This window comes from Doryrhamphus excisus, chromosome 3 (genome assembly GCF_030265055.1).
Source record: "Doryrhamphus excisus isolate RoL2022-K1 chromosome 3, RoL_Dexc_1.0, whole genome shotgun sequence".
In the NCBI taxonomy this organism is placed as follows: Eukaryota; Metazoa; Chordata; class Actinopteri; order Syngnathiformes; family Syngnathidae; genus Doryrhamphus; species Doryrhamphus excisus.
Genome location: NC_080468.1, coordinates 22,892,771 through 22,919,688, shown reverse-complemented (window position 1 = coordinate 22,919,688; position 26,918 = coordinate 22,892,771). Strand labels below are relative to the sequence as shown.

Here is a 26,918-nt window from a genome sequence, read left to right as displayed (position 1 = left end):
TAACAGTGGAATGTTTTATCAGAGCTTTTATTGTAGAAAATCAGAACCAAAGCACTGAAAAAGTTTGTATATTTTTCTGTTTTTAATAAATGCGTTTTTTTTTTTTTTGGAAAACCTGATAGGGCCCAGCCTTGCCCAGACCCTAGCTCCAGTGGCCCCCAGGTAAATTGAGTTTCAGACCTTTAAGTCGGATCTTTAAGTCGCATTAGGTCCTTTAAAAACAGCAGAGTGCTCCTGTCATATTGATGATCATTGACTAGCATCGGGTAATTAAAAAAAAAAAAGCAGAGCTCTGTCATATACAGGATCTTTGGCATTCACTGTCTTTATCAGATTCCACTTGTAGCTTATGAATCAATTGCTGCATTACCCCTTCCGTCCTAGCTTGGGACCAGATTGATTCTTCTAATCAATACCTTGGATTGGATTGAGAGAGCGTTGGCGGTGGGCTTCAACCAGAAGAAAAAAAAATGGAGGTTTGTCTTGTCTCATGTTGGTGTCTTTTGTTACCAGTGGAGCGTTTTTAGCTTTGCGCCAGTGGAGCACAGCCGCTTAAACGACTGCATTTTTTTTTTTTTTAGTCTCACCTTGAACCTAATTGACTGCTCTGGGACAAAAAAAAAAAAAAAGTGCTGAGATCTTCGGTTTGTGTACTAGCAGCGGCGGCGGACTTGAACCCGAGATTATTCTGTGTTGTTTCCAGCCAGGTTCCATTCATGACGATGTCTCTTTCAGCACCATTAATGAGCTTTAATGTCTTCTACAGAGTCCTCCAAGCAAAGACCGGGACTTTCATTGGTTGCCGTAAGACCGTAATCAGTCATGTTGTCAAAACGTGTGTCCCGCACCCCCCCCCCCCCCCAAACCCCCCCGCCAGACACGATGCAGCTCATTCAGCCGAATAATAAGCAGCAGACAATGATACAGGTAGCCAGAGTAGCCGCTGGAAAGGATTTGACGGGGTTGAAAATACGCCTTGAAGTCAGTTTGGATTCTCCTGAAGTGAAGTAAAAAAGGTCTCGGTTTTACTTAAATGTGTTCACCATCTTGGTTGAGGTTTATTGACCGAGACAATGAATGAAAATAAGAATTCCTTGCCATAATAATGATGCCTTAAGACATACAGCACGCATATAAAACGACTATGATGTACTCGTTCCTGATCCTATCCATCCTGGTCACTCCCAATGAGAACCTAAACTGCCCTAAACTCTTGTGTGTTCTACTTCTTTCTCTTCCGGCTTTTCCCTTCAGGGGTCGCCACAGCAAGTCAATCGCCCCCATACAACCCTCTCTAACACCAACTACCCTCATGTCCTCCTTCACTACATCCATGAACCTCCTCTTTGGTCTTCTTCTACGCCTCCTACCTGGCAGCTCTAAACGCAGCATCCTTCTACCAATATATTCACTATCTCTCCTCTGGACATGTCCGAACAATCTCCAAAGTCTCTAATATGTAATGTCCCTCTGATGTACTCATTCCTGATCCTATCCATCCTGGTCACTCCCAATGAAAACCTTAGCATCCTCATCTCTACTACCTCGAGTTTTGCTTCCTGTCTCAGTCTGGCCTCTTTGACTTTATCTCCAAGGCCTCTAAACATGTAATGTCCATCTGATGTACCCATTCCTGATCCTATCCATCCTGGTCACTCCCAATGAGAACCTAAACTGTCTAAACTCTTGTGTGTTCTTTTTCAAATCAATCTCCTCCATCCAACCCTGTCTTCTGCATCTGTCTCTGTCACATCAACTACCCTCATGTCCTCCTTCACTACATCCTTAAACCTCCTCTTTGGTCTTCCTCTATGCCTCCTACCTGGCAGCTCTAAACGCAGCATCCTTCTACCAATATATTCACTATCTCTCCTCTCTGACTTTATCTCCAAGGCCTCTAAACATGTAATGTCCCTCTGATGTACTCCTTCCTGATCCTATCCATCCTGGTCACTCCCAATGAAAACAGCCCTTATTTTAGACAAAATCAAAGACAAAATTTGGATGGCGTCTTATATTCAGGGTCGTCTTATATTTTTAGTGTAGTAGTATTATTTTCTTGTCTTACTTTTCCTCAAACAAGGTTTCTTAAATTTTAGAGTCAATGTGGCAATTTTCTTCTTCCCTGAATAAGAGAGGTTGAATTATATTTGAATCAATACGGTGATTATCAAGGGAATAAAGATTTAATGTTATGACAATAATTTCATCATCTGATGGAGAAAAAAGTCATAAATGATAAAAAAAATGTTCATTTAATGACAAAAGTGTGCTACTTCGACAAGAATAAAAGTCTTAAACGACAAGAAATAAGACCGTTTTAGTGAAATGAAGTATTGTGTGAAAGTGGTCATTTTCATGAAAGTCATCCTTATGGAGAAGATCTTTGATGGTGAAAATGAGTCATCTTCCCTCCTGCTTCTGGAACATAAATTAGCCAATCACCTTTTGTGTCGCCAATTATTTCTGCTGCGATTGTAACGAGGTCTCTCCAGCTGTAGCAGACACAAAGCTCGCTCGCTGAAGCCCAAAACATAAACAAGATTACAAGAAAGGAAGCCCGGGCACTCGGAAGCGACGCCTCGGCTAAATGGAGCGCTGGTGCGGAGTTAGCCAGGAGACAGTTTAGGAACGGACCTGGACAAAGACGTTGTTGTCTTTAGCGATCGATGGCAGGACTGTTCATTAGTAGGGAATGGGAATGAAGAAAAGGGATGAATGGATCGAGGAAAGAGAAAGGTTGCTTAGAGAGATTCATCATTGTGGACAGAAATTCCATAAAGAGTTCAAATGTAGTGTAAACAATATTTTACATAGTGGTTATTTTTTTTTGCATGTTTGTCACAATTGAATGGTAATGGCAATGGTTTTTATTATATATAATAATAAATATATAAAGACTTTATTTTTTTCTAATTGCATCCAACCTGTTTTCAAATTCTCACATAATTTTCATAACAGTACAACTTTAATTAAGCAAAATAATGTATTTAATTTAGTACAACTTAATGGTAATGGTTTTATTATATATAATAATACATATATAAAGACTTTATTTTTTTTCAAATTGCGACTTTGTTGCATCCAACCTGTTTTCAAATTCTAACATAATTTTCACAACAGTACAACTTTAATGAAGCAAAATAATGTATTTAATTTAGTACAACTTTAAGGTAATGGTAATGGTTTTATTATATATAATAATAAATATATAAAGACTTTATTTTTTTCAAATTGCGACTTTGTTGCATCCAACCTGTTTTCAAATTCTAACATAATTTTCATAACAGTACAACTTTAATTAAGCAAAATAATGTATTTAAATTAGTACAACTTTATGGTAATGGTAATGGTTTTATTATATATAATAGTAAATATATAAAGACTTTATTTTTTTCAAATTGCGACTTTGTTGCATCCAACCTGTTTTCAAATTCTAACATAATTTCCATAACATTACAACTTTAATTAAGCAAAATAATGTATTTAATTTAGTACAACTTTATGGTAATGGTAATGGTTTTATTATATATAATAGTAAATATATAAAGACTTTATTTTTTTCAAATTGCGACTTTGTTGCATCCAACTTGTTTTTCAAATTCTAACATAATTTTCATAACAGTGCAACTTTAATTAAGCAAAATAATGTATTTAATTTAGTACAACTTTATGGTAATGGTAATGGTTTTTATTATATATAATAATAAATATATAAAGACTTTATTGTTTTCAAATTGCGACTTTGTTGCATCCAACCTGTTTTCAAATTCTAACATAATTTTCATAACAGTACAACTTTAATTAAGCAAAGTAATGTATTTAATTTAGTACAACTTTATGGTAATGGTAATGGTTTTATTTCATTTGAACATGCATCAGAGTACAATTGAATGCATCACATAATCAGTTCACAGTTCCACATGTCCAAAAGGAGTAGGAAGAAGCAAAGCTTATTAAATCATATCCCTCCATTTGTTCACTTCCTGCTTTCCATAATACAGTTTAAGGTTTTTTTTTGTTTTTTTTGTTTTTTTTAAAATAATGCACCTTGTACCGAAGTACAAGGTGATATGAGCATCCAATGACATAATGTGTACCATAGTAAGTATCAATATATATATAGCACATCATGACTGGTTCAAGACTCTTCATCCTTGTGCATTTCTTGTGCAATGCAGTTTTTAAATTAAATTCATCACTAAGGGAGAAAATCCAAACCTACTTGGCCCTGTGTGGAAAAACATCGAATAATTATATTCCATGTTCATCCAATTTTCTCGCAAAATTGCAAAGTTTCCATTTTTTATGACGTTATTCTAGCCAGACCACCACTTTATTCTAGTAAAATGAAGACTTATGTAACCTTCCGACCTGTGAAATGACAACTTTTCCGGTAAAAGTATTATTCTTTGTTCTTTAATTGCGTCTTTATTGAACGCTCCCCGGGGAGACCTTGGCTGCCTCTTGCAGATTTAGTTGTGAAGTTTGTAAGAAGGCACTTTTAATTACAGCGGTGAGGATGAAATTGAGGAGGAATGAAATGGACAGACTGCAGACAGAGACTATTATTGGAAACTCTTCTGTTGTGTGGGGGTTTTGCGCCCCCCCCCACTCGCAGATGACAGCCTAGACTACCATCCCTGGTATCCAATTAGGAAATGCTGTAGAAATAAAAAAGGAGCCCAGGCAGATCTTTACCTTGACATGGTTTCCTACGACTAATCTTTTTTTGCTTGTCGTAAAATTGCAACATTGTTCGTAAAGCTTCCACCTTTTCCCCACTCATGACTACTTTTGTCTTATCAATTTATTTACATTTTTTATTTATTTTATTTATTATTTACATTTTATTTATTTTATTTATTTTATTTATTTTATTTATTTTATTTATTTATATTTATTTATATTTATTTTATTTATTATATTTATTTATATTATTTTATATTATTTTCTTTTATTTTGACATGCAATCCTGCAAGATTACAACTTTTATTTTGTGACAATGAGGGCTTTTGTAATTAATTAAAATTTTGTATCCCCACTATTCATGGGGGTCTCAATCCCGGAGCACCCGTGAAATGCAAATAAATGCTAGTACACGCTAATAAACCTGCTAGCTCGACGTTCACTTCTCCTCTGGTTTGGGATCAACATTTCCAACATTTCCGGGTACTCCGGTTTCCTCCCACATTCCAAAAAACATGCTAGGTTAATTGGCAAACTCCAAATTGTCCATAGGTATGAATGTGAGTGTGAATGGTTGTTTGTCTATATGTGCCCTGTGATTGGCTGGCCACCAGTCCAGGGTGTACCCCGCCTCTCGCCCAAAGACATCCTTTCTGTTGCACTTATGTCCCAAAAAAAAAAAAAAAAATCCTGAGAAGGTGCAGGATGTCTACTCATTCCTGATCCTATCCATCCTGGTCACTCCCAGTGAGAACCTCAGCATCCTTATCTCTGCTGTTTTGTATACTTTTCCATTCATTTTAGCTGAAACTCTTCTATCACACATCACACCTGACACTTTTCTCCACCCGTTCCATCCTGCTTGCACACGCTTCTTCACCTCCTTTTCACACTTTTTCCACTAACATGTTCTGTATGCTGTAATATTATATGCAGTTATGTATTATGCTGACAATTTATGCTTTATTATCACATATTATTACCAATTTAGGATGAATTAGATGTTTTTTCTGCAAAAAGCCTGACCTATTTTTGGAGAGAACAAGCACAAATACGTGGGCTTTCCCACGTTGTTTCATAAAAAAAAATCCATGAATTAGCAGTGTCCCGACTGCCAAATCTTAAATATTACGACTTCCACTTGTCTCTGAAATTAATAGTATTCATGCAAAAATGACAAGAACACAAAATTGCTTTGGTTTGTTGATTAATGACATATGTTGATGCCACTTCCTCCTGTTTGCCTTGAGAACTTCCCCACTGACCGTGAGCCACCACTCCATGCAGCAGATGCACCAAATTGGTCACGCATAAGAAACTCCATTCGGCCATCTGTCTCCTTGCCAGACTAAGACTTTTAACGTCATGCAAAATATGACGCCCCATAATTACTTTATTGTCCCAGGAACTTACCACTTCCACACAGATAGGGAAGATAACTATTAACAGTTATTTAACCTTTAACAAAGCATTATTAGAGCTCTGTAGACATGACAAAACACGACTATAGTCACATTTATACTCTTTTTATTTACAACATATTGCGCAACTGCAGGGTCTTGAGACACATGCTAACTCGCAAACTAGAGAGCTAGCGACCTAAACGGTAGCCTTCAAGTTATTTCCTTTAAACTTAAATAGGCAAAAACTTACCACTTCCACACGGATAGGGAGGATAACTATTAACAGTTATTTAACCTTTAACATGAACATTAATCAAACGTAATAATTTTTTCTGGGTACATGATACCATACAGCATCCATATGAAACATTAAACTTTCATATCAAGGCAGGGGGCCTCAAATTAGTGTCCTGCGGGCCACATTTGGCCCGCGGGCCGCGTGTTTGAGACCACTGGTGTAGAGCTTTATTCTCGTAAAAATATGACTTTTTTTCTTTCATCATTCAATTGTGAGCGTTCGTTTGGTGGGAATAATTAGTTATTAATTAGTGTGGACCGCTTCCGGTAAAAATAAAATAAAATAGAAAATGACTGTAAGTTCTGGGCTGGCCCTACTAAGTTAGCCTTAAGTACTGTGACTGCTATGTCTTCATGTTTCATAAAACCATCCACTGTCTTCTGCATTATGATGGTCTGGACAAACTGGAGCTGTGTCCTGTTTTATTCCGAAAAAAAAAAAAATCTGATGCTGTCATCACAGCGTGGCATACAATACAACACAGACTCTCTCAGCTGTGGTAATTCTATCATTCCTTTGCTGCTCGGCTTTGACTTCTCGTCGTCCTCAGGGTTGTGTTTAATAGGAGTCTACAAACGTGATTTAGTGGACAGATAGCCTTGGGCTTAGAGGTTTTATCTGCACTGCGCTCGGAAGCATCGTATGGAGCAGACGGCGTATGTAGGTGAAGGTTAGCGCTGATGCTGTACATCTGGATGTAGATGCGGTTATCTGCTTTAATTCCACGTGAATGCGTGTGTTATGTCAATTAAATATTGTTGAATGTTTTAAAACACGGATATTTTGCGGTCATATATTGCTGCAAAAAAAAAAACCCCGATACATATTGTATGTTGCAAACTAAAAGACTTAGTATTATATATTATAGACTAATGTTGTTATTTTAATCAGTAAAATAGGTGAAAGTATGACCTGTTGTAATTTCAACCAGAAAATGTAAAACAAAAGCTTTAAACCAGTGATGTCAAACATGTGGCACAGCGGCCATTTGCCGACCACAGCACCTTTTTTTGGGGCCCCCTACTTGACATCAACAATTAATTAAGTGCAGAGTACTTCCTAGGCAAACACAAGCCGTTCAATAAGAACACTTACTACAATAAAAAAAAATAACAACACTACCCGGGGAATAATAAACTATGCTACAACTATGCTAAACATTTTAGAAACTTTTTAAATAACATGTACTGCAAAGCATGCTGGGAAGCCGGAATCAAACCCAGCCAGGGGAGTGATGGCATAAATTCCCATACAAATTTTGTAAATAAATTCTGATGGAAAAAAAGTAACATTACAAGGCACGGCGGTCTAGTGGTTAGCGTGCAGACCTCACAGCTAGGAGACCAGGGTTCAATTCCACCCTCGGCTATTTCTGTGTGGAGTTTGCATGTTCTCCCCGTGCATGCGTGGGTTTTCTCCGGTTACTCCGGTTTCCTCCCACATTCCAAAAACATGCTAGGTTAATTGGCAAACTCCAAATTGTCCATAGGTATGAATGTGAGTGTGAATGGTTGTTTGTATATATGTGCCCTGTGATTGGCTGGCAACCAGTCCAGGGTGTACCCCGCCTCTCGCCCAAAGACATCCTTTCTGTTGCACTTATGCCCCCCCCCCCCACAAAAAAAAAAAAAAATCCTGAGAAGGTGCAGGACGTCTACTCATTCCTGATCCTATCCATCCTGGTCACTCCCAGTGAGAACCTCAGCATCCTTATCTCTGCTACCTCCAGTTCTGCTTCTCACCACAGTTTTGTATACGTTTCCTTTCATTCAGTCCAGGGTGTACCCCGCCTATCGCCCATAGACAGCTGGGATAGGCTCCAGCATCCCCCGCGACCCTCGTGAGGAAAAAAGCGGTAGAAAATGAATGAATAATTATAGATTTTAGACAAATGTTGCAACATTATTTTACATTTCGTAAAAAAAAAATAGTAATGAAAAAGTCAATAGACTTTTCTTAAGCGGTCTGCAAGTAATTGAAAGTGTGTATCAAGTTACAGGTAGTTTACTCCTCAATCGTGGACTGGCCCACCCTGGCAAATATGAAACCTGACCCTTAACGATGTGTGTGTGTGTGTATACATAAAAAATTGTGTATATCTTCATGTGCGTCAGCAAACCGGCATGTTTATTTAAATATATTGGATAGCTTTTAAGAAAGTGCCTATGTGTGTGTATGTGTGTGTGTGTTCAAGAAGCCTGTAAGGGGTGGGGGGTTCGATCTTGGGGGGTCTCAGCACCCAAGGCGTCAAGGACATGTGTTGACAGGTGTGTGTGGTTGCACCAGAGTGGACTGCCCAGTCACACAATGCGTCCATTCAGGCTAGTGTGGAGACAACCAAGATATCTTAGGAACACTCTTAGGAAGAGGAGGAAGTAGATGGTGGCTATGTGAGGGCCACGTTTACTTTTTTTTTGGGGGGAGGGCGGGAGTCATGACTATAGATTTTAACTAGGTGCTAATTGCTAAACTGCAAGTATAAATGTTTCAACACACATTTATCTTTACGTCACATGACATTACACTACAACCGACCATGATTTTGTTAATATAGAAAGAAACAGGTCTTATTTAAGGGTGCAACAATATCTGTTTCAAACCGTTCGATACAAGTGTCATGGTTTGGTAAGCATGTATATTGAATAATATGTGGCACACATTCAGTTGCCACCTTGGCGCGGCCCGGGTCATCGTGTCATTCCTCAATTGCTGCAGCTGCTGCTCATCACCGTGGATGGCGTGCCCCAAAGCGCCTGCACGCGCTACAGTGATTGAAACCGCTGCTTGTGTTAGTATTATAATATCCACTCAGCGGTGAGTCAAACTTTTGTTTTTAAACAAAATTGTGCAGCTTTGCGAATGGTGCCATTCAAAAGCATATCAAGATAACTGCTAATTTTGCAGAGCTACAAAAATGGTCAGTGTGATCCATTTAATAACTGTATTTTTCAAACGGTACTATTATAGAAGTTTGTATTACAGCCGAACATGTCACTAAAAGACATTCAGTTAAGACAACGTTTTGTTTGCTAGTTTTGTTTTATTTTATAGTGTTTTTTTGTTACTTTTTTAATATTCGCACAATTGGCAATGTAGTTTTGAATTGGGTTTGTCACCCATTGAGTTGTATGAAACTGTTGTTGTCATTGATAATTCTGTCTCAGTGATTATTGTTACTATTAATTATTATTATTATATTGATACTTAAAGGGCAGCTACAAACTGAAACATGAGTTTATGATCTTGGTGATTGACTGTAAGTTCTGGACTGTAAGATGATTCATATTGATAATGTTGTACGAAATGTAGCATGAATTGTTTAATGAAGTTATTGACCAGTTCTGCATTTGTTTGTGGGTTGTATCCTCTCTTTTCTTTGTTGTAGTGGGATGTACTAGTGGGATACAGGTATCGATGGTATCGATATTTACATTCACCTCCTTAGATTGTAGGAAATTTGTTGCCCTGGCATTTGTCATGGGTGGAATTCGGAGCTATTCTTGCTATTCATGCATTCTTATCCATTTTTCCGTTCGTCCGGAGTGGCCCGCAAAGCAGCATTATCATCCAATAGGACCTTGATATCATCCTGTAGTACCTTAGTGTCATTGCGTAGTGCTTTATTTTCCTCCATAAGATTTTTTCCCTCCTTTAGAGCTGCGCACGATGCAGCGTTATCATCTTGTAGTACCTTGATATCATCCCTTAGTGCCTTTGTGTTCTTGTGAAGTGCTCAATTTTCCTCCTTAAGGTTTATGATCTCTTTATACATCTCAGGCACCATATAATATCAAATCATAATCATTCAACTCGGCACGGCGGACGAGTGGTTAGCGCGCAGACCTCACAGCTAGGAGACCAGGGTTCAATTCCACCCTCGTGTGTGGAGTTTGCATGAATCGAACCCTGGTCTCCTAGCTGTGAGGTCTGCACGCTAACCACTCGATCGCCGTGCCACCAATTTTGCTCTCTTGTTGTCATTAAATTAATTATGTCTTGTCCTTAGGCTGCACTGCGGTCGAGTGGTTAGCGTGCAGGCCACACAGCTTGGTGACTGGAGTTCGATTCCACTCTCGGCCATCTCTGTGTGGAGTTTGCATGTTCTCCCATGTTTGCATGCGTGGGTTTTCTCCGGGTACTCCGGTTTCCTCCCACATTCCAAAAACATGCTAGGTTAATTAGCGACTCCTAATTGTCCATAGGTATGAATGTGAGTGTGAATGGTTGTTTGTCTATATGTGCCCTGTGATTGGCTGCATAAAATTGTGAGTCATTGTTGCAATAATTAGACTTTATACATTTATATGTATTCTTGTAAAATTTCAATTTTTTCCTGGAAAATTGTGCTTTTTTTCTTGTAATATTATCACTTTAGAGTTGTTCCTTGGTATTTTTAGACAAAACTGTAGGTGATAAGACCGCCACTACTTCCTGTCTTTGTCTTGTGACATTTTACTGGCTTAGTCTTAAGTGTATTTCCAGACTGTATTTGCTCTAAATCCGTGGTGTATTTTATTTTTTATGTGGAATTACACATGTGGAGAGCACTTACGCGACTCAACGCTAATCCTCGTCTGTGATGTCTCGCTGCACTCATCTGGAGTATGTCCCCCCCATCCCCCCCCTCCCTCGTCTCCACGGCCTTGACCCTCCACTGAGCGAATGCTAAAGTCGTCCTGCAGCGGCGGCGTTAGTCGTCATCAAAAGCCAAAAGCTAAACGGCTGATTGTACATGTACCCGACGTACAACCCCCCCACACCTCGCCGTCAAGGACCCCAGGGGTGTCAAGTCCCACTAGTGTCCCCCCCCATACAATTTTCCCCTCTATTGACTTTTATGTTCTCGTACAAGGTTGATCATTGCGGTGTGGAGCACAAACACTGTGACTGCCATAACAATATCCTGAAGCTAACATGCTAAAATAAACAACTCCAAGGTTGATCATCACGGTGCAGAGGGCAAACGCTCTATAACGATATTCTGACGCTAACATGCGAAGACAAATGACTCCCAATGGATAAACTGGTGTTGTGACATCTTAAGTATTAGCGTTAGCATCATGTAATCCTGAGGTAACATATGGACTATTTACAACTAATGGTAAATACTACATTAATCTCCAAGAGAAATGTGACAAACTGCATATATCCAGCGCATTAATGCATATTTTACATTTAATTTATTTTAATGTTTTATATTATTTTATGTATCAACTTGGAATATACTAATGATAAACAGTTTTTCACCACTGCAACTTTGTCATTCATTTAAATCAGGGGTCTCAAACACGCAGCCTGCGGACCAAATGTGGCTCGCAGGACACTAGTTTGAGGCCCCCGCTTTGACATGAAAGTTTAATATTAGTGCGGCCCGCTCAAGTTTGATATGGATGCTGTATGGTATCATGTACCCAGAAAAAATTATTACGTTTGATTCATGTTCATGTTAAAGGTTAAATAACTGTTAATAGTTATCCTCCCTATCCGTGTGGAAGTGGTAAGTTTTTGGCTTTTTAAATTTAAAGGAAATAACTTGGAGGCTACCGTTTAGGTCGCTAGCTCTCGGGTTTGCGAGTTAGCATGTGTCTCAAGACCCTGCAGTTGCGCAATATGTTGTAAATAAAAAAGTATAAATGTGACTATAGTCGTGTTTTGTCATGTCTACAGGGCTCTAATAATGCTTTGTTCATTTTAATCTGAAAAAAATAATTTGTCTACCCACCAACTATATGTGGTTTCTTAAGTTTTTATTATTTGCCGTTTTATTATTATTATTATATTTATTTATTACTGATTGATTGATTTTCTTTATTCTTGATTTGTTTATTTACTTTTCATCTTATTTTGTGCAGAAAAATAAAAATTAACAGTGGAATGTTTTATCAGAGCTTTTCTTGTAGAAAATTGTAACCAAAGCAAAGTTTTTTTTAATTTTTTTTCTTTTTAATAAATGCGTTTTTTGTTTTTTTTTTGAAAACCTGATGCGGCCCAGTCTCACCCAGACCCTAGCTCCAGTGGCCCCCAGGTAAATTGAGTTTGAGACCCCTGCTTTAAATGCAAAAATCCTTACATTGATTGAGGTAATACTGGCCAATTTTTCCCCATATTTCAGTAAAAAAGAGCGGTAAAACGACACAGTGTCAACACACACATATATGAACTAGCCTGTTCTGCTAACCCTGCTAGCTTCCATTCACACTCTGTAAGAAAGGAGTTTTTAAATTTCTGGTCGCCGTTTCAACATGTTTAGTATCGAAGGGGGCGCGCTAGTGTTTGTGATGAGATTCTACCACGATTGTTTTGCGAGAAACCTTCCCATGTTAAGAAAAATAGGTCTACTCAGGTTGCTAGCATGCTAGCTGTCGGTTGTAGCTTAGCCACAACAGGGTCACCATTACAGCCTTTGTTGAGAGACGGTATGCAGGTCACAATGGCTTAGTTACTGGCTGACTTCCTCCCTCCTGCTTCCACTTTGCTCTCAGCACATTTTTCAGTGGGTTGATAAAATAAGCCACACTTTGATGAGCTTTTTGGTGCTGACGGCTCAGTCAAGGCTTTTATATTACGAATAGAGAGAGACACTACATCACACATGCTGCTTTCTCACTTGTTCTTTTGTTTCCGTCACGGGCGGCCATTTGTGACGTGACCCAAAAATGTGTTGCCTTGAGGCAGAATGACGATTAAAGTTTTTGTGCTTGAAAAGAGGGCGTGTTAATTCACTTTTCCGAGCAAATTCTGTCGACTTTCCGCTCGTGTTGGCACCTCTTTTGTCCTTGATGCAGGGAAAAAGGCTTCAGAAATGACTAATTTGAGCTACACTGCAGAAACTAAATACACAGCACACACCATTCACACTTCAGGTGAAGAACTACGGCACAATACACTAAAAGCATGCAAGTGGAGCTCTCGAAATTGTCTTTTATTCTATACTTAATCTTGTTTGCCAAGTGGATGTGTCAGTGTGTGAGACTTTAACCCTTTAGAGCAGGGGTCTCAAACAGGCGGCCCGCGGGCCAAATGTGGCCCGCAGGACACAAGTTTGAGGCCCGCGCAAGTTTGATATGAATGCTGTATGGTATCATGTACCCAGAAAAAATTATTACGTTTGATTAATGTTCATGTCAAAGGTTAAATAACTGTTAATAGTTATCCTCCCTATCCGTGTGGAAGTGGTAAGTTTTTGGCTATTTAATTTTAAAGGAAATAACTTGACGGCTACCGTTTAGGTCGCTAGCTCTCGAGTTTGCGAGTTAGCATGTGTCTCAAGACCCTGCAGTTGCGCAATATGTTGTAAATAAAAAGAGTATAAATGTGACTATAGTCGTGTTTTGTCATGTCTACAGGGCTCTAATAATGCTTTGTTCATTTTAATCTGAAAAAAATAATTTGTCTACCCACCAACTATATGTGGTTTCTTAAGTTTTTATTATTTGCCATTTTATTATTATTATTATATTTATTTTTTTATTATTGATTGATTTTCTTTATTCTTGATTTGTTTATTTATTTTTCATCTTATTTTGTGTAGAAAAATAAAAAGTAAGATATTTGAGAACAGTGGAATGTTTTATCAGAGCTTTTCTTGTAGAAAATTGGAACCAAAGCGAAGTTTTTTAAAACTTTTTTGTTTTTAATAATTTTTTTTTGAGACCCCTGCTTTAGAGCTTTATTATTATTATTTATTATTACTATTATTATACTACACTCATCACAAAACTCTATAAACTAATAGAGATGTCTGTGTCTTTTTTCAGGATGGACAGTGACTTCTTTATCTGGAGTGTGATGCATTCAGGAACACCAGGGTATGTACTGTAACTGAGCTTTCCTATTGGATGTCTGGTTTTTGTCTTCCCAACAACAGGACGTTGTAGTGCAGACTTGAGCTGCATACGTATATTGTTTACAGTGCTCCCCCATCACTCCACGTAGGTTTTATTCCCCCCTCTATTGTTTTTACGACGTCGTATTCAAAGAGGAAAAAAGGCATAAAAAGTTGACACCCATGGGGGGCGGGGGGCAATATGTACTGTATCAGCTCTTTTTCATAAGTCAGCGTGGGGCTCGTTTTTGTGTTGTTGCGGGGTTTTTTTTTTTTTTTACGCCGGAGGAATTGCAGCCGACCCGCGCACGCACGCACATTCCCGGGATAATCCCGTATTAGCACACGTGAATTCATTTGCATTCCGAGGGCGGTGAATGATGCTGACGCAGGAGTGATGGCGCTAAGGCGCCAGGTGAAAATGAAAAAAAAAAAAAAGCCAACATCTTTTTGCATAACACTGACAAGCATGCAGGGGAGCTGCATGTTCAGCACATCCTCATGTGCTAATGCTAATGCTAACATTGCATTGTTAGCAAACTTTGTCAGCACCAAAACCAACAACAGTCGTCCCTTGCTACGTTATGGAATGATTTTTGGGGCTTCATTCTATTTATCATTAGTCGATATTTATGGTAATGGTTTTATTTCATTTGAACATGCATCGAATTACAATTGAATGAATCACATAATCAGTTCACAGTTCTACATGTCCGAAAGGAGTAGGAAGAAGCAAAGTTTATTAAATACTACCCCTCCATTCATGTTACTACAAAAAAAAGCGTAAAATTAAATTCAACTCTGTGCCAAATAGTAAAAAAATTATTTTACATAAATAAAGACAAACAAACAACAAAAAACTGATCCACCCAAATTTCTATTCTTTTTTAAAAGCAGATTTCTGTTTAATAAATACATTTATTTGTATTATTTTATTGGGTTTTGAACTAAAAACAAATTATTGAATTCATGTTACTACAAAAAAATGTGTCAAATTAAATTCAACTCTGTGCCAAATAGTAAAAAAATTATTTTACATAAATAAAGACAAACAAACAACAAAAAACTGATCCACCCAAATTTCTATTATTTTTTAAAAGCAGATTTGTGTTTAATAAATGCATTTCTTTGTATTATTTTATTCGTTTTTTAACAAAAAACAAATTAGTGAATTCATGTTACTACAAAAAAAATGCATAAAATTAAATTCAACTCTGTGCCAAATAGTAAAAAAAAATATTTTACATAAATAAAGACAAACAAAAAACGGATCCACCCAAATTTGTATTCTTTTTTAAAAATAATTACCTAGGAATTGTCTAATGGTGGTCCTGGCCAACACTTATGTTAAATTAATAGAAAATATACAGTTTAACCATATGATTGGTATCATCTTATGCATAAAACCCTGATCAGAGCATTCCTATTAATAATATTATATACAATGTCAATACATTACCTAGATTAAATAAAAAAAAGTAAATAATATTATGTAGATAATAATAATAGATATAATATTAATATAGGGAATACGTATATGATTGTCATTATGAAGATTTTTGTCTAATTTTGTATAATCAAGATATTTAAGATGGGGTTAAAGTTGAATGTGTGCTACAGTGGTTTCAATCCAAGCCAACATTAACATTAAGACCACAAATCCTCTGACATGAAACATTTGCTTGTGTTATCCTAAACTCCTTCCATGTGTTTTCCTAGCATCCAGGTGTCTCCAAATGATGCAAAACAACTCATTTGAATTAAAAAAAAGGGAGGCCTTTTCACCCCTAACACCCCCCTCCCCTCCCTCCCCAAACCCACCCAGGTTTGGTTCCTGAGTCGTCTTTTGTTACCCGGACAACGGTTGTTGCCGGTGAGGAAGGAAGCAGCTCCCCGTCGAGCATCAGAGCCCCTTCTTAAGTGTGCGTCCTCCTCTGAAGGCACACGTCGCTTAATGAAGTCTCTAAGACGCATCGATCTGCCGTGCAAAACCCATGCCGTCTTGGCGACAGCAGCGTGATGAAATTATGTTTTATTTTTTTGTTCGTGTAGATAAAATAGATACATTCGTCTGAATAGGTAGTTTTGACTCATGTTTGAAACAGAGGCGGGACAATGCCTGAAATAGAAATGCAAGCTCTAAATCAGTGGTCTCAAACATGCGGCCCGCGGGCCAAATGTGGCCCGCAGGACACTAGTTTGAGGCCCCAGCCTTTATATGAAAGTTTAATATTAGTGCGGCCCGCGCAAGTTTGATATGGATGCTGTATGGTATCATGTACCCAGAAAAAATTATTACATTTGCTTAATGTTCATGTTAAAGGTTAAATAACTGTTAATAGTTATCCTCCCTATCCGTGTGGAAGTGGTAAGTTTTTGGCTTTTTAACTTTAAAGGAAATAACTTGGAGGCTATCGTTTAGGTCGCTAGCTCTCTAGTTTGCGAGTTAGCATGTGTCTCAAGACCCTGCAGTTGCGCAATATGATAATTTGTCTACCCACCAACTATATGTGGTTTCTTAATTTTTAATTATTTGCCGTTTTATTATTATTATATTTATTTATTACCGATTGATTGATTTTCTTTATTCTTGATCTTATTTTGTGTAGAAAAATAAAAATGAAAATATTTTTCTGTTTTTAATAAATGCGTTTTTTTTTTTGGGGGGGGGGGGCTGATGCGGCCCAGCCTCGCCCAGACCCTAGCTCCAGTGGCCCCCAGGTAAATTGAGTTTGAGACCCCTGCTCTAAATCTATAATAGAGATTTAAATTATGTCGCAAGATTAGGAGCAACTAGTTCCAACATGCTGTAACGCGTCGTTAATGTAATGTCGTGTCCAGACAGAGGTCACTAAACGCAGCAGCGGCACGACAGCCCACAAAAAAACAAAACAAAAAACTAAATCCCAGATGACAGCTATTTTTGACCTTCGGAGGAATTATGACTACCATGTTTGTAGCCCCTTTCACACAGTGTCCGTACAGGCTAGTTTCCAAAAGTTGCTGTTTTTCATAAAAGGGACTGACATGAAATACCAAAGGCGATGCACCTTCAAAATTAGCATCACGGTTGTGTGTGTGTCCTTTCAGAATTTCTGTCAAAGATGGCTTTTTGCCATCTTACCAATAAATGGTCGGGGGGGTGGGGGGGTATATGTAGGGCATTCACAAGAGAGCATAGTATCAAATGTATCAAAAGTAAATTGGGAGTACTTCCCAGATATTGCCTTTACAAGAAGCAGGACAATGTCATTATATGAAATAATGCCTGGACAGTTCTGTATGAATGGCACCGACATTACACGGGAGGGTGGGGTTTCCCGGCTTTTGTCCGCTTTCAGAGTTAGTATCAAAGCTGTCAAAGGCCAATAAACGACGTATCGGATGTCCTCGGTTTTGCGGCATTTCTGTGTAACAACACCTTTCATGACCCATCATCATTGTCAAGCTACTTTTTAGCACCCTCCCCCCCACCACAATATACCGATTTCCATATTACCTCCTTTGCATGCAACCCATCGCTCCCCTGCTGTAAAAAGCAGCTACCTGTGGAAATTATTGATTTGCATCCACATTGCCGAACACCCGCCGTAAGGACCCCAAAGGTGTCATCATCACAGCCGGTTCGACGGCGGCTCTAAAAAACAAGAGGCTAGCTACAATCTGCTTCTTGGAATTTTATTTACAACACCCTGCCTGGTAATAAAGAGCACAATTTATGGTCTACTTTTTAATTAGAAATAATGTCTTGTAGAATTTACTTGACGGATGGTTTAATCAATATATAGAGCCAGGCAGGGTACCCCAACCCCTGCAGCCCCCCCTCTCCCCTCAGAAAATCAACCTAACGTAACGCGTTGCTTCTGTGAATGAAGCTGCTCTGTCACATTGTGCTTCAGGAAATAGTTTTTGTCACTTTTAAATGTTGCGGATCATCAAACAAATTTAAATATTAGTTAATGACAACATAACTGAACTCAAAATGCAGTTTTTAAATGAAACTTTCCATTATTCGGGGAGAACCTACATTACAACTGCAATCAAGCCTTTAACTTGCAATGAGTTATGGAGGAATTTTGGCCCACTCATCTTTGCAGAATTGTTGTAATTCAGCCACAGTGGAGGGTTTTCCAGCATGAAACACCTATAATAATAAAATAAATAATAAAATAAATAATAAAATAAATAATAAAATAATAATAAAACGGCAAATAATAAAAACTTAAGAAACCACATATAGTTGGTGGGTAGACAAATTATTTTTTTCAGATTAAAATGAACAAAGCATTATTAGAGCCCTGTAGACATGACAAAACACGACTATAGTCACATTTATACTTTTTTTATTTACAACATATTGCGCAACTGCAGGGTCTTGAGACACATGCTAACTCGCAAACTAGAGAGCTAGCGACCTAAACGGTGGCCTTCAAGTTATTTCCTTTAAACTTAAATAGCCAAAAACTTACCACTTCCACACGGATAGGGAGGATAACTATTAACAGTTATTTAACCTTTAACGTGAACATTAATCAAACGTAATCATTTTTTCTGGGTACATGATACCATACAGCATCCATATCAAACTTGCCGCACTAAACTTTCATATCAAGGCGGGGGCCTCAAACTAGTGTCACCCGCGGGCCGCGTGTTTGAGACCCCTGACTTAATGTAAGAAAGTGAAAGCTCTTTTTGTGGGAAGATTTGATATGAATATTTTCTATAGATAGACACTAGAAAATCAAATGCTCGCAGGGGACGGGATTATAGTGCTCGAAGTTCAATGAATGTGAGGGTGTCAACTAATAACTTATAACATTTGATTTACATTTAAACCTACACCACTTAAAAATGGATCATATTGCATCATATTTTGTCAGGTAGGAATTTAGGAAGATGAATTGCCCCCAAAGTAAGTCTTGCGTAATCGTTTACTTTAACATGACTGAAGAGAAACAGTATGAAATCAGCTCTGTTTGCACAGAAAATATTATCCCGGGGAATGTTGGCAGAGTTAATCATTGAAAACAATGCTGTCATTGTTTCTTATGGGTTTTGCTTGTTGGTCATTCTGAAGGTGTTTGATTGGTTTTAGGTCAGGGTTCTGCTTCATCCAACACTAAACAACTCTGGGATGAACTAGAGCAGGGGTCTCAAACAAGCAGCCCGCACAAGTTTGATATGGATGCTGTATGGTATCATGTACCCAGAAAAAATTATTACGTTTGATTAATGTTCATGTTAAAGGTTAAATAACTGTTAATAGTTATCCTCCCTATCCGTGTGGAAGTGGTAATTTTTTGGCTATTTAAAATAACTTGAAGGCTACCGTTTAGGTCGCTAGCTCTCTAGTTTGCGAGTTAGCATGTGTCTCCAGACCCTGCAGTTGCGCAATATGTTGTAAATAAAAAGAGTATAAATGTGACTATAGTCGTGTTTTGTCATGTCTACAGGGCTCTAATAATGCTTTGTTCATTTTAATCAGAAAAAAATAATTTGTCTACCCACCAACTATATGTGGTTTCTTAAGTTTTTATTATTTGCCGTTTTATTATTATTATTATATTTATTTATTACTGATTGATTTTCTTCATTCTTGATTTGTTTATTTATTTTTCATCTTATTTTGTGTAGAAAAATAAAAAGTAAGATATTTGAGAACAGTGGAATGTTTTATCAGAGCTTTTCTTGTAGAAAATCGGAACCAAAGCAAAGTTTATTCATTTTTCTGTTTTTAATAAATGCGTTTTTTTTTTTTTTTGGAAAACCCAGACCCTAGCTCCAGTGGCCACCAGGTAAATTGAGTTTGAGACCCCTGAACTAGAGCAAAGATCTCCCAAAAAGCTTTGGTACTAGAATCTCTTTCCCTTATGTCTCATTTATACGCGGTAACACGTGTGGATTTAAAAGATTAAAAAAAAAATCTGTGGGGATTTCTGTCCATTTTTTGCGCTTCATCTATAGCTTACCTGCCTGCTGCAAGTACAACAACATAAAAAAGGAATAATTCCCGGGGTGCAATCACGGTGCATTCCTATCAGGACAATGTTTTGACAGCATCGACAGAGCGTGTAGACATTAACCACAGCAATACAAAAGCCAGCAGCGGTGACTAAATGTTTGCTAGGGGGAGATCAGGCGTTGCAACACCTGCATTCTACGGGAATACGCTCTTTTCTTTCCGGGGAGGGAATTAGGGGATGAATGAACAAGACAGACATGAGTAACCCTGCTGGCATAGAGTGCTTATCTACACGGCTTATGTTGCACAAAGGAGGCAGATAAGCTAAGACACACCAGCATAAGATGGAGAGAACAGTTAATTATTGACTATTCCGCGGCTATTCTACTACTTTATTCTTATACCTTCACTAGAATTAGGCACAATGTTGTTGTGTAAAATAATAATAAAGCCTATTGTATTTTTATTTTTTATATTTATACAGCATATAATGTCAGCACAAAGAATTTAAGTTCAATTCTATTATTAAAAATAATGTTTTCCTTATGATCATTTGAGAGGCCACTACACGCAAGCACAAGTGTTCCATTCACACCCAATTACAGCGTGGGGGGATGTTATCGCCCACCAAAAAAAAAAAAAGAAAAACGACACTGAGAGGTTTTATCTGTGTTCTTTTTCTTTGTCCCATGTTCCTCACATAACAAAAGACCGGTAAAGCGATCCGATGTATCCGTTGAGGACTATTATCTGGAACTGGTTTTTAAAAAGACGAAGGATTGGTGGTGACAAAGACGGCAAACATCTGTTGTTCTCCTTTTTAACCTTTTGGAAATATTGATTGATCATATTTGCTGAAAGAAAAAAAAAACGGAATTTGGAATTTTGGAATTTCTATTTAATACAGAGCATGGATTGTATAGCAAATGTAATGTATACATAGACCATAACAAGCAAACAAGCTACAGTGTGTCACGTCGTCACGATATGTTCTGTTATGATATGGTATGTCATTGTGTTGCGTTACGCTAGGCTGTGTTACAATATGCTCCACATTATGTCATACCAAGTGACAGCTAGAGATTTATTATTATTTTTTTACCAATAAAACAGGTTAATCTTCATACATTCACCAATAATGCCGTGTAACATTACATAGCACAACACAACACAAAATAATGCACCGGAATGGTAAATATAAAATATATGTACATGGTATTGTTTACATACCGATATGTCATTTATGGTAGAATGCAGTTAACAATACGGCGAGTTTTATGCAATATAATAAAATAAGCAACATCTAAAACCTTTATTAATACTTATATTGGTAGTCGTTTCAAGAAAAGAATATTTATTATGAATAACTTCCTGTTATATGGGAACTTCTGAACCAGCTACAGTTGTCCTAGCTTTCCTATATGTAAACAAGTTAAGTTTCATTTCCTGATCTATGGTTATCATCACAATTCATAGACTGGTATGCTCGAATTAACAAAAGAGAAATAGTCATCCCTCATTTTGCGGTTAAAATTACACAGTTTCCCTTTTCAAACATAATTTATGAAGGGCGTGGTTTTGTGGGTAACTCAATTGCGACCAAAGACGTATTTATATGTTGTTGTTGTTTTGTTTTTTTTAAACCTGACGGCTGTGGCTACATCGTAATCAGGAAAAAGTCGAAAGAAACAAACAAAGCTTGTTCCCAAAGATGTACGTATTTGTATGCCTTTTACGTTTTTTGCACGAGAGGTAAAAAAAAAGAGGTGATGATGTAACTCCACAGTAGAAGAGAACACAATCGGTACCCATAGAAATACACGCTGCACAGCAAGCAGGGAGGAAATTATCAATAAAATTGACCATAGAAGGCAGCACGGCGGTCTAGTGGTTAGCGTGCAGACCTCACAGCTAGGAGAGCAGGGTTCAATTCCACCCTCGGCCATCTCTGTGTGGAGTTTGCATGTTTTCCCCGTGCATGCGTGGGTTTTCTCTGGGTACTCCGGTTTCCTCCCACATTCCAAAAACATGCTAGGTTAATTGGTGACTCCAAATTGTCCATAGGTATGAATGTGAGTGTGAATGGTTGTTTGTCATATGTGCCCTGTGATTGGCTGGCCACCAGTCCAGGGTGTACCCCGCCTCATGCCCGAAGACAGCTGGGATAGGCTTCCTTGTGAGGAAAAGCGGTAGAAAATCAATGAACGAATTGACAATAGAATGACTGTACTACATTAAACTAATTATAATAAACACAGAGTTTACAATTACTTAAAGTGTATATAGTTTTTTGGGGATACCCTTTATGTGTATATATATTTTTATCTAAAACAGCCAATAGTTTCAGTTCCAACAGCCTTGTTGACATTCACATGAAAATATTTTGAAATCTATAATTACATGATATGAGCAGTGTGAACTCTGCCCGGCAACAAGTGGCCCTGGTAATCATTTGGCAGCTCACCATCACCCCCCATTTTTCCATTAAAAAAAAAAAAGAAAAATCTCCATGCTAGCTTTGTATCACCAATCCCGCTGTCGTGTGCTGTGCACCTGTTATGGGAAGATGATTCACCGGGGCCTGCCAGACCACATCTGGGAAGCGAGCATACTGATGCATACTCACTGTCAGCAAAACAAAAACATCAGCTTCTACGCTGCACTGTGTGACCTGCGACTCAAGCTCACATTTACTTGGCGACGACTGACAAAATGAAGGAATGGAGCGACAATTATGATGATATGGCAGGACGGGCAGTGACCCAGCTGCAGGTAAATAAGTAATATGAGAATTCTAGTCCAGGTGAAAAAGTAGCAGGAAAGCGTGGAAATGGAATTTGAGCTCAGTATGCGCAAATAATGCACCATGTCACCATGTCTGTCCATCCACCCATCCACTATACCGTTTGTCCTCATGAGTCTCGTATGTATGCTGGAGCCTTGCAACGTGTCAGACAACACAAATTAACTATCAATATTTTCCTAGTTAGCGCATAGAAAACCAGTTGACCTGCTTTTAGCATGATTAGAGCTGTCTAAACATGAAATAACAACCCTATACACTCATATTACCCAATATAATTGTCGTAGTTGTGTGTGTTCACCTTTAATGATGCCATCTAATTCAACCACTGTGGTACTGCTCATATTTCATAGACACTACGATTCGTATCGTAATAAAAAAAAGCATATGTAGATCACCTGTTGGGGTTATCGGCTTCTATGGGTAATGGATATATCAATTTATCGAACGATTAAAAAATATTATATTTTTAAATATTATATTATTCTACACTATACGTTGGTAGTGTCTTGTCTGTTTTTTCCACCTATTGCGTGGCTGTGTGTAGTCGTTTTGACACCACAACTTGTAATGTTTTGTGAATGGACATATCAATTTATCTAACGCTTAAAAAAAATTAATTGGCGGAGTTAATATTAAACGAAACAGAACAAAATGGTGTACGTTCACAGTCTTATTATGGGCTGTGGTCCAGCTTGTAATGCACAAGAAGCTGGTGCAGTGAAGTTGTTCAGTGTTGTATATTATTCTGCATTATACGTTGGTAGTGTCTTGTCTGTTTTATTCACCTATTGCGTGGCTGTGTGTAGTCGTTTGGACACCACAAATTGGAATGTAGTGTGAATGGATATATCAATTTATCGAATGATAAAAACAATTATTCTGCATTATACGTTGGTAGTGTCTTGTCTGTTGGTAGTGTCTCGACTTGGTATGTTGTGTGAACTGGTGACGCCCTGAGATTCATTGCTAAGGTACACTCGGCTTGAGTACCATCTAGTGGCTAAAATATGACATGACACAATGATTATTGAATGATAATATTAATGATAATTATCTTTTTTTTTTTTAAAAAACAGGTTGAAATGATCAAATATCGGTTGATAATTAATAGCCCAATTATCGACTGGCAACATTTGTTAACGTGACGCGTACATACACGGAATTAGCGGTGACGATAAGTATAATTTTATTGTACTTTATTCTAGTTAATTATATTTAGTACTTGTATGGAAAAATATACAACGTTACAAAAACAGTAGCGCTAGTGTGTAAAAACCAGCCTTCTTTGCAAGATGCTGAAAACATGCAAAGCGTCATACAAAAGAGGCGTGTGGTTTGAATGTGCAAAATGAGGTCCAGGTTGTCGGTACGTCGTCCAAGGAGATTGATGGAGAGATTTAGCGAGGGTCTTAATTGTGTCCCACCATCTGCTTGACTTCCACAAGCTGCCAGCCATGTGACACTATCCAACACACTTGCTGACAAGCAGATGTGCGCACGGCCATCTTGTCGCCAACAACATCAGTCACTTTACTCATTTATTTTTAATTTTTTTTATGTCCACACTTAAGAATTCATGTCTAGAATGAAGAGATGCGCATTTGCATATACGCATTGCAAGGTACAAGCTTCAATTGGGAGGAAGTTACTTACAAATAAGTAAATATGGGACAGATCACTTGAAATTTATGTAGCAAAGTAGTATTTTGTGCAATAAGTGCCAGTAATAGTCGAGTGGTTAGCGCGCAGACCTCACAGCTAGGAGACCAGGGTTCAATTCCAGTTTGCATTTGGAGTTTGCATGTTCTCCCCGTGCATGCGTGGGTTTTCTCCGGGTACTCCGGTTTCCTCCCACATTCCAAAAACATGCTAGGTTAATTGCCGACTCCAAATTGTCCATAGGTATGAATGTGAGTGTGAATGGTTGTTTGTTTATATGTGCCCTGTGATTGGCTGGCGACCAGTCCAGGGTGTACCCCGCCTCTCGCCCGAAGACAGCTGGGATAGGCACACCTCCAGCACACCCGCGACCCTCGAAAATCAATGAATGAACGAATGAGGTGCCAGTAATGACGCAAAACATGATGTTACATCACATGACTTTAACATTATGTTGTCAACCATGGCTTATCCAACATGAAAACAAGTTCTCCTCTCCTTCCAGAGTGGAAGTGGTAAGTTTCTTCCCCCACTCCTTTTGAAACCCTTTCTTAAATTCAGAATAAATAAATAAACGGTGACTATAGGGGTGTTACTTCATGTCTGCATGTCTCATCATGTTAGGAAAAAAAACATATTTTAACTATCATGAACAGGTTTTCTATGTGCTAACTAATATTCCAACTTGAGGCACCCCTGTGTAATAATACTAATTCTAATGATAATGCTGTCTAATAAGCATCTTGATATGCCACAGGTGAGGTGAATTAATTTAGCATTATGAAGAATATTTGAGCGATGTAGGCCTTTTTTTTTTTTGAATCTCCGCTTGGCATGTCCGCGTGACGTTCCCCTCGTGTGCGCGTGGGTTTTCTCCGGGTACTCCAGTTTCCTCCCACATTCCAAAAACATGCTAGGTTAATCGGTGACTCCAAATTGTCCATAGGTATGAATGTGAGTGTGAATGGTTGTTTGTCTATATGTGCCCTGTGATTGGCTAGCTCCAAAAATGGATGGATGGATAGGCCTTTCCTGTACATATAAAAAGTAGTGCATTTTTTAAATTCAGCTCATGAAAAACAGGAGCAAAAATAGTAGTGTTGCGTTTATATTTTTCTCGAGTGTATACTACATGCATAGTTATATAAATAAACATGTCTACTATTGTTTTTTTTTCTATAGCATCACCACACAATAAAAGAACACGAGGCGCCCAGCCTGCTCCATTTTGCCATTTAGCTCCAGAATTGCAGTCTCCTGATTTAAATACTGGAAGGACAAACGCCAAATTTGTCATCCCTTACAGAAGGGAATCCAACATGGTGGACGACGCCAAGAGAGAAGAAAATATACAAGCAGGATTACAGCATTAGGGGAAAGAGTGGGATGTCTGTACAATGGTGGGCTTTATTTGCATGGCGCTCATCTTTATTAAATATAGAGCTTTTTCTCCGGGGATGCATGTCGATTTCTTTTTCAGGAACGCTCTTTTTGAGACGGAAATACCACCAATGTGAGGTAATGCATCGCCAAATGCTTCATCTAAAACAAAACAACGTTGCTGCAAAGCATTTATTTCTATTTACAGTTTAATCCCATAGAGGAGGCTGAGAGTCAAATGCAGTTGCATTTATTAGAACATAATGCCTTCACTCAAAGATATGAATCAAGTTGTCTCTTGATCTATGTCGAGGTTGTTTCTATATTTTACAGCGAAGCTGGTTGCCATTTTTCCTACAACAGAAAAAAAAAACCCTGCAATGATGGCCTAGAATAAATTATGCAAACTTTTTGTGCTTGCACCAAACAGTGAATAGTAATGATGACAGTGGGAGGATGCAGAATAATATAACCATCGCTTGTCATCAAGCAAATTGAAAGATGGGAAGTTGGATTTGGAAAATAAATAATCATAATAATAAAATACATTTATTAATTTTTATAGTTGCTATTTTATTTTTCCTTTTATATATTATTAATTCTCCAGGATGAGTTTGCTTTTGAAAAAAGGCTCAGAAATGGCAAAACTCTACATTTTAGGCCTGTCACAATAATCCATAAATCGATTAAACCAACGATAAATAAAATCAAATTGAAAGCAATATTGTGGCACGCACGAGGCTCTTTTATTTCTCTTTATTTGACAGTAGTCAATCATGAGCTATGAAAAAACTTATTGCACGATATAACAGTATTGTTTCACGGTGTTTCACGGTGTCATCTTACAAAGAATGCTAAAGTCATCACACAGCAACTTAACACTCAGAAGCTATCTG

General features: G+C 38.0%; 1 protein-coding gene across 19 annotated transcripts in view; it reads left to right on the top strand.

Moving 5' to 3' along the window:
• LOC131124906 (adhesion G protein-coupled receptor L3-like) overlaps positions 1-26,918 on the top strand; it is a 172,720-nt gene that overhangs the window by 5,911 nt on the left and 139,891 nt on the right. For all 19 annotated transcript variants that reach the window (XM_058065882.1, XM_058065878.1, XM_058065876.1 and 16 more), the window contains exon 2: positions 14,148-14,198. The gene's annotated coding sequence lies outside the window, so the exon portion shown is untranslated. The remainder of the gene's footprint in view (positions 1-14,147; positions 14,199-26,918) is intronic.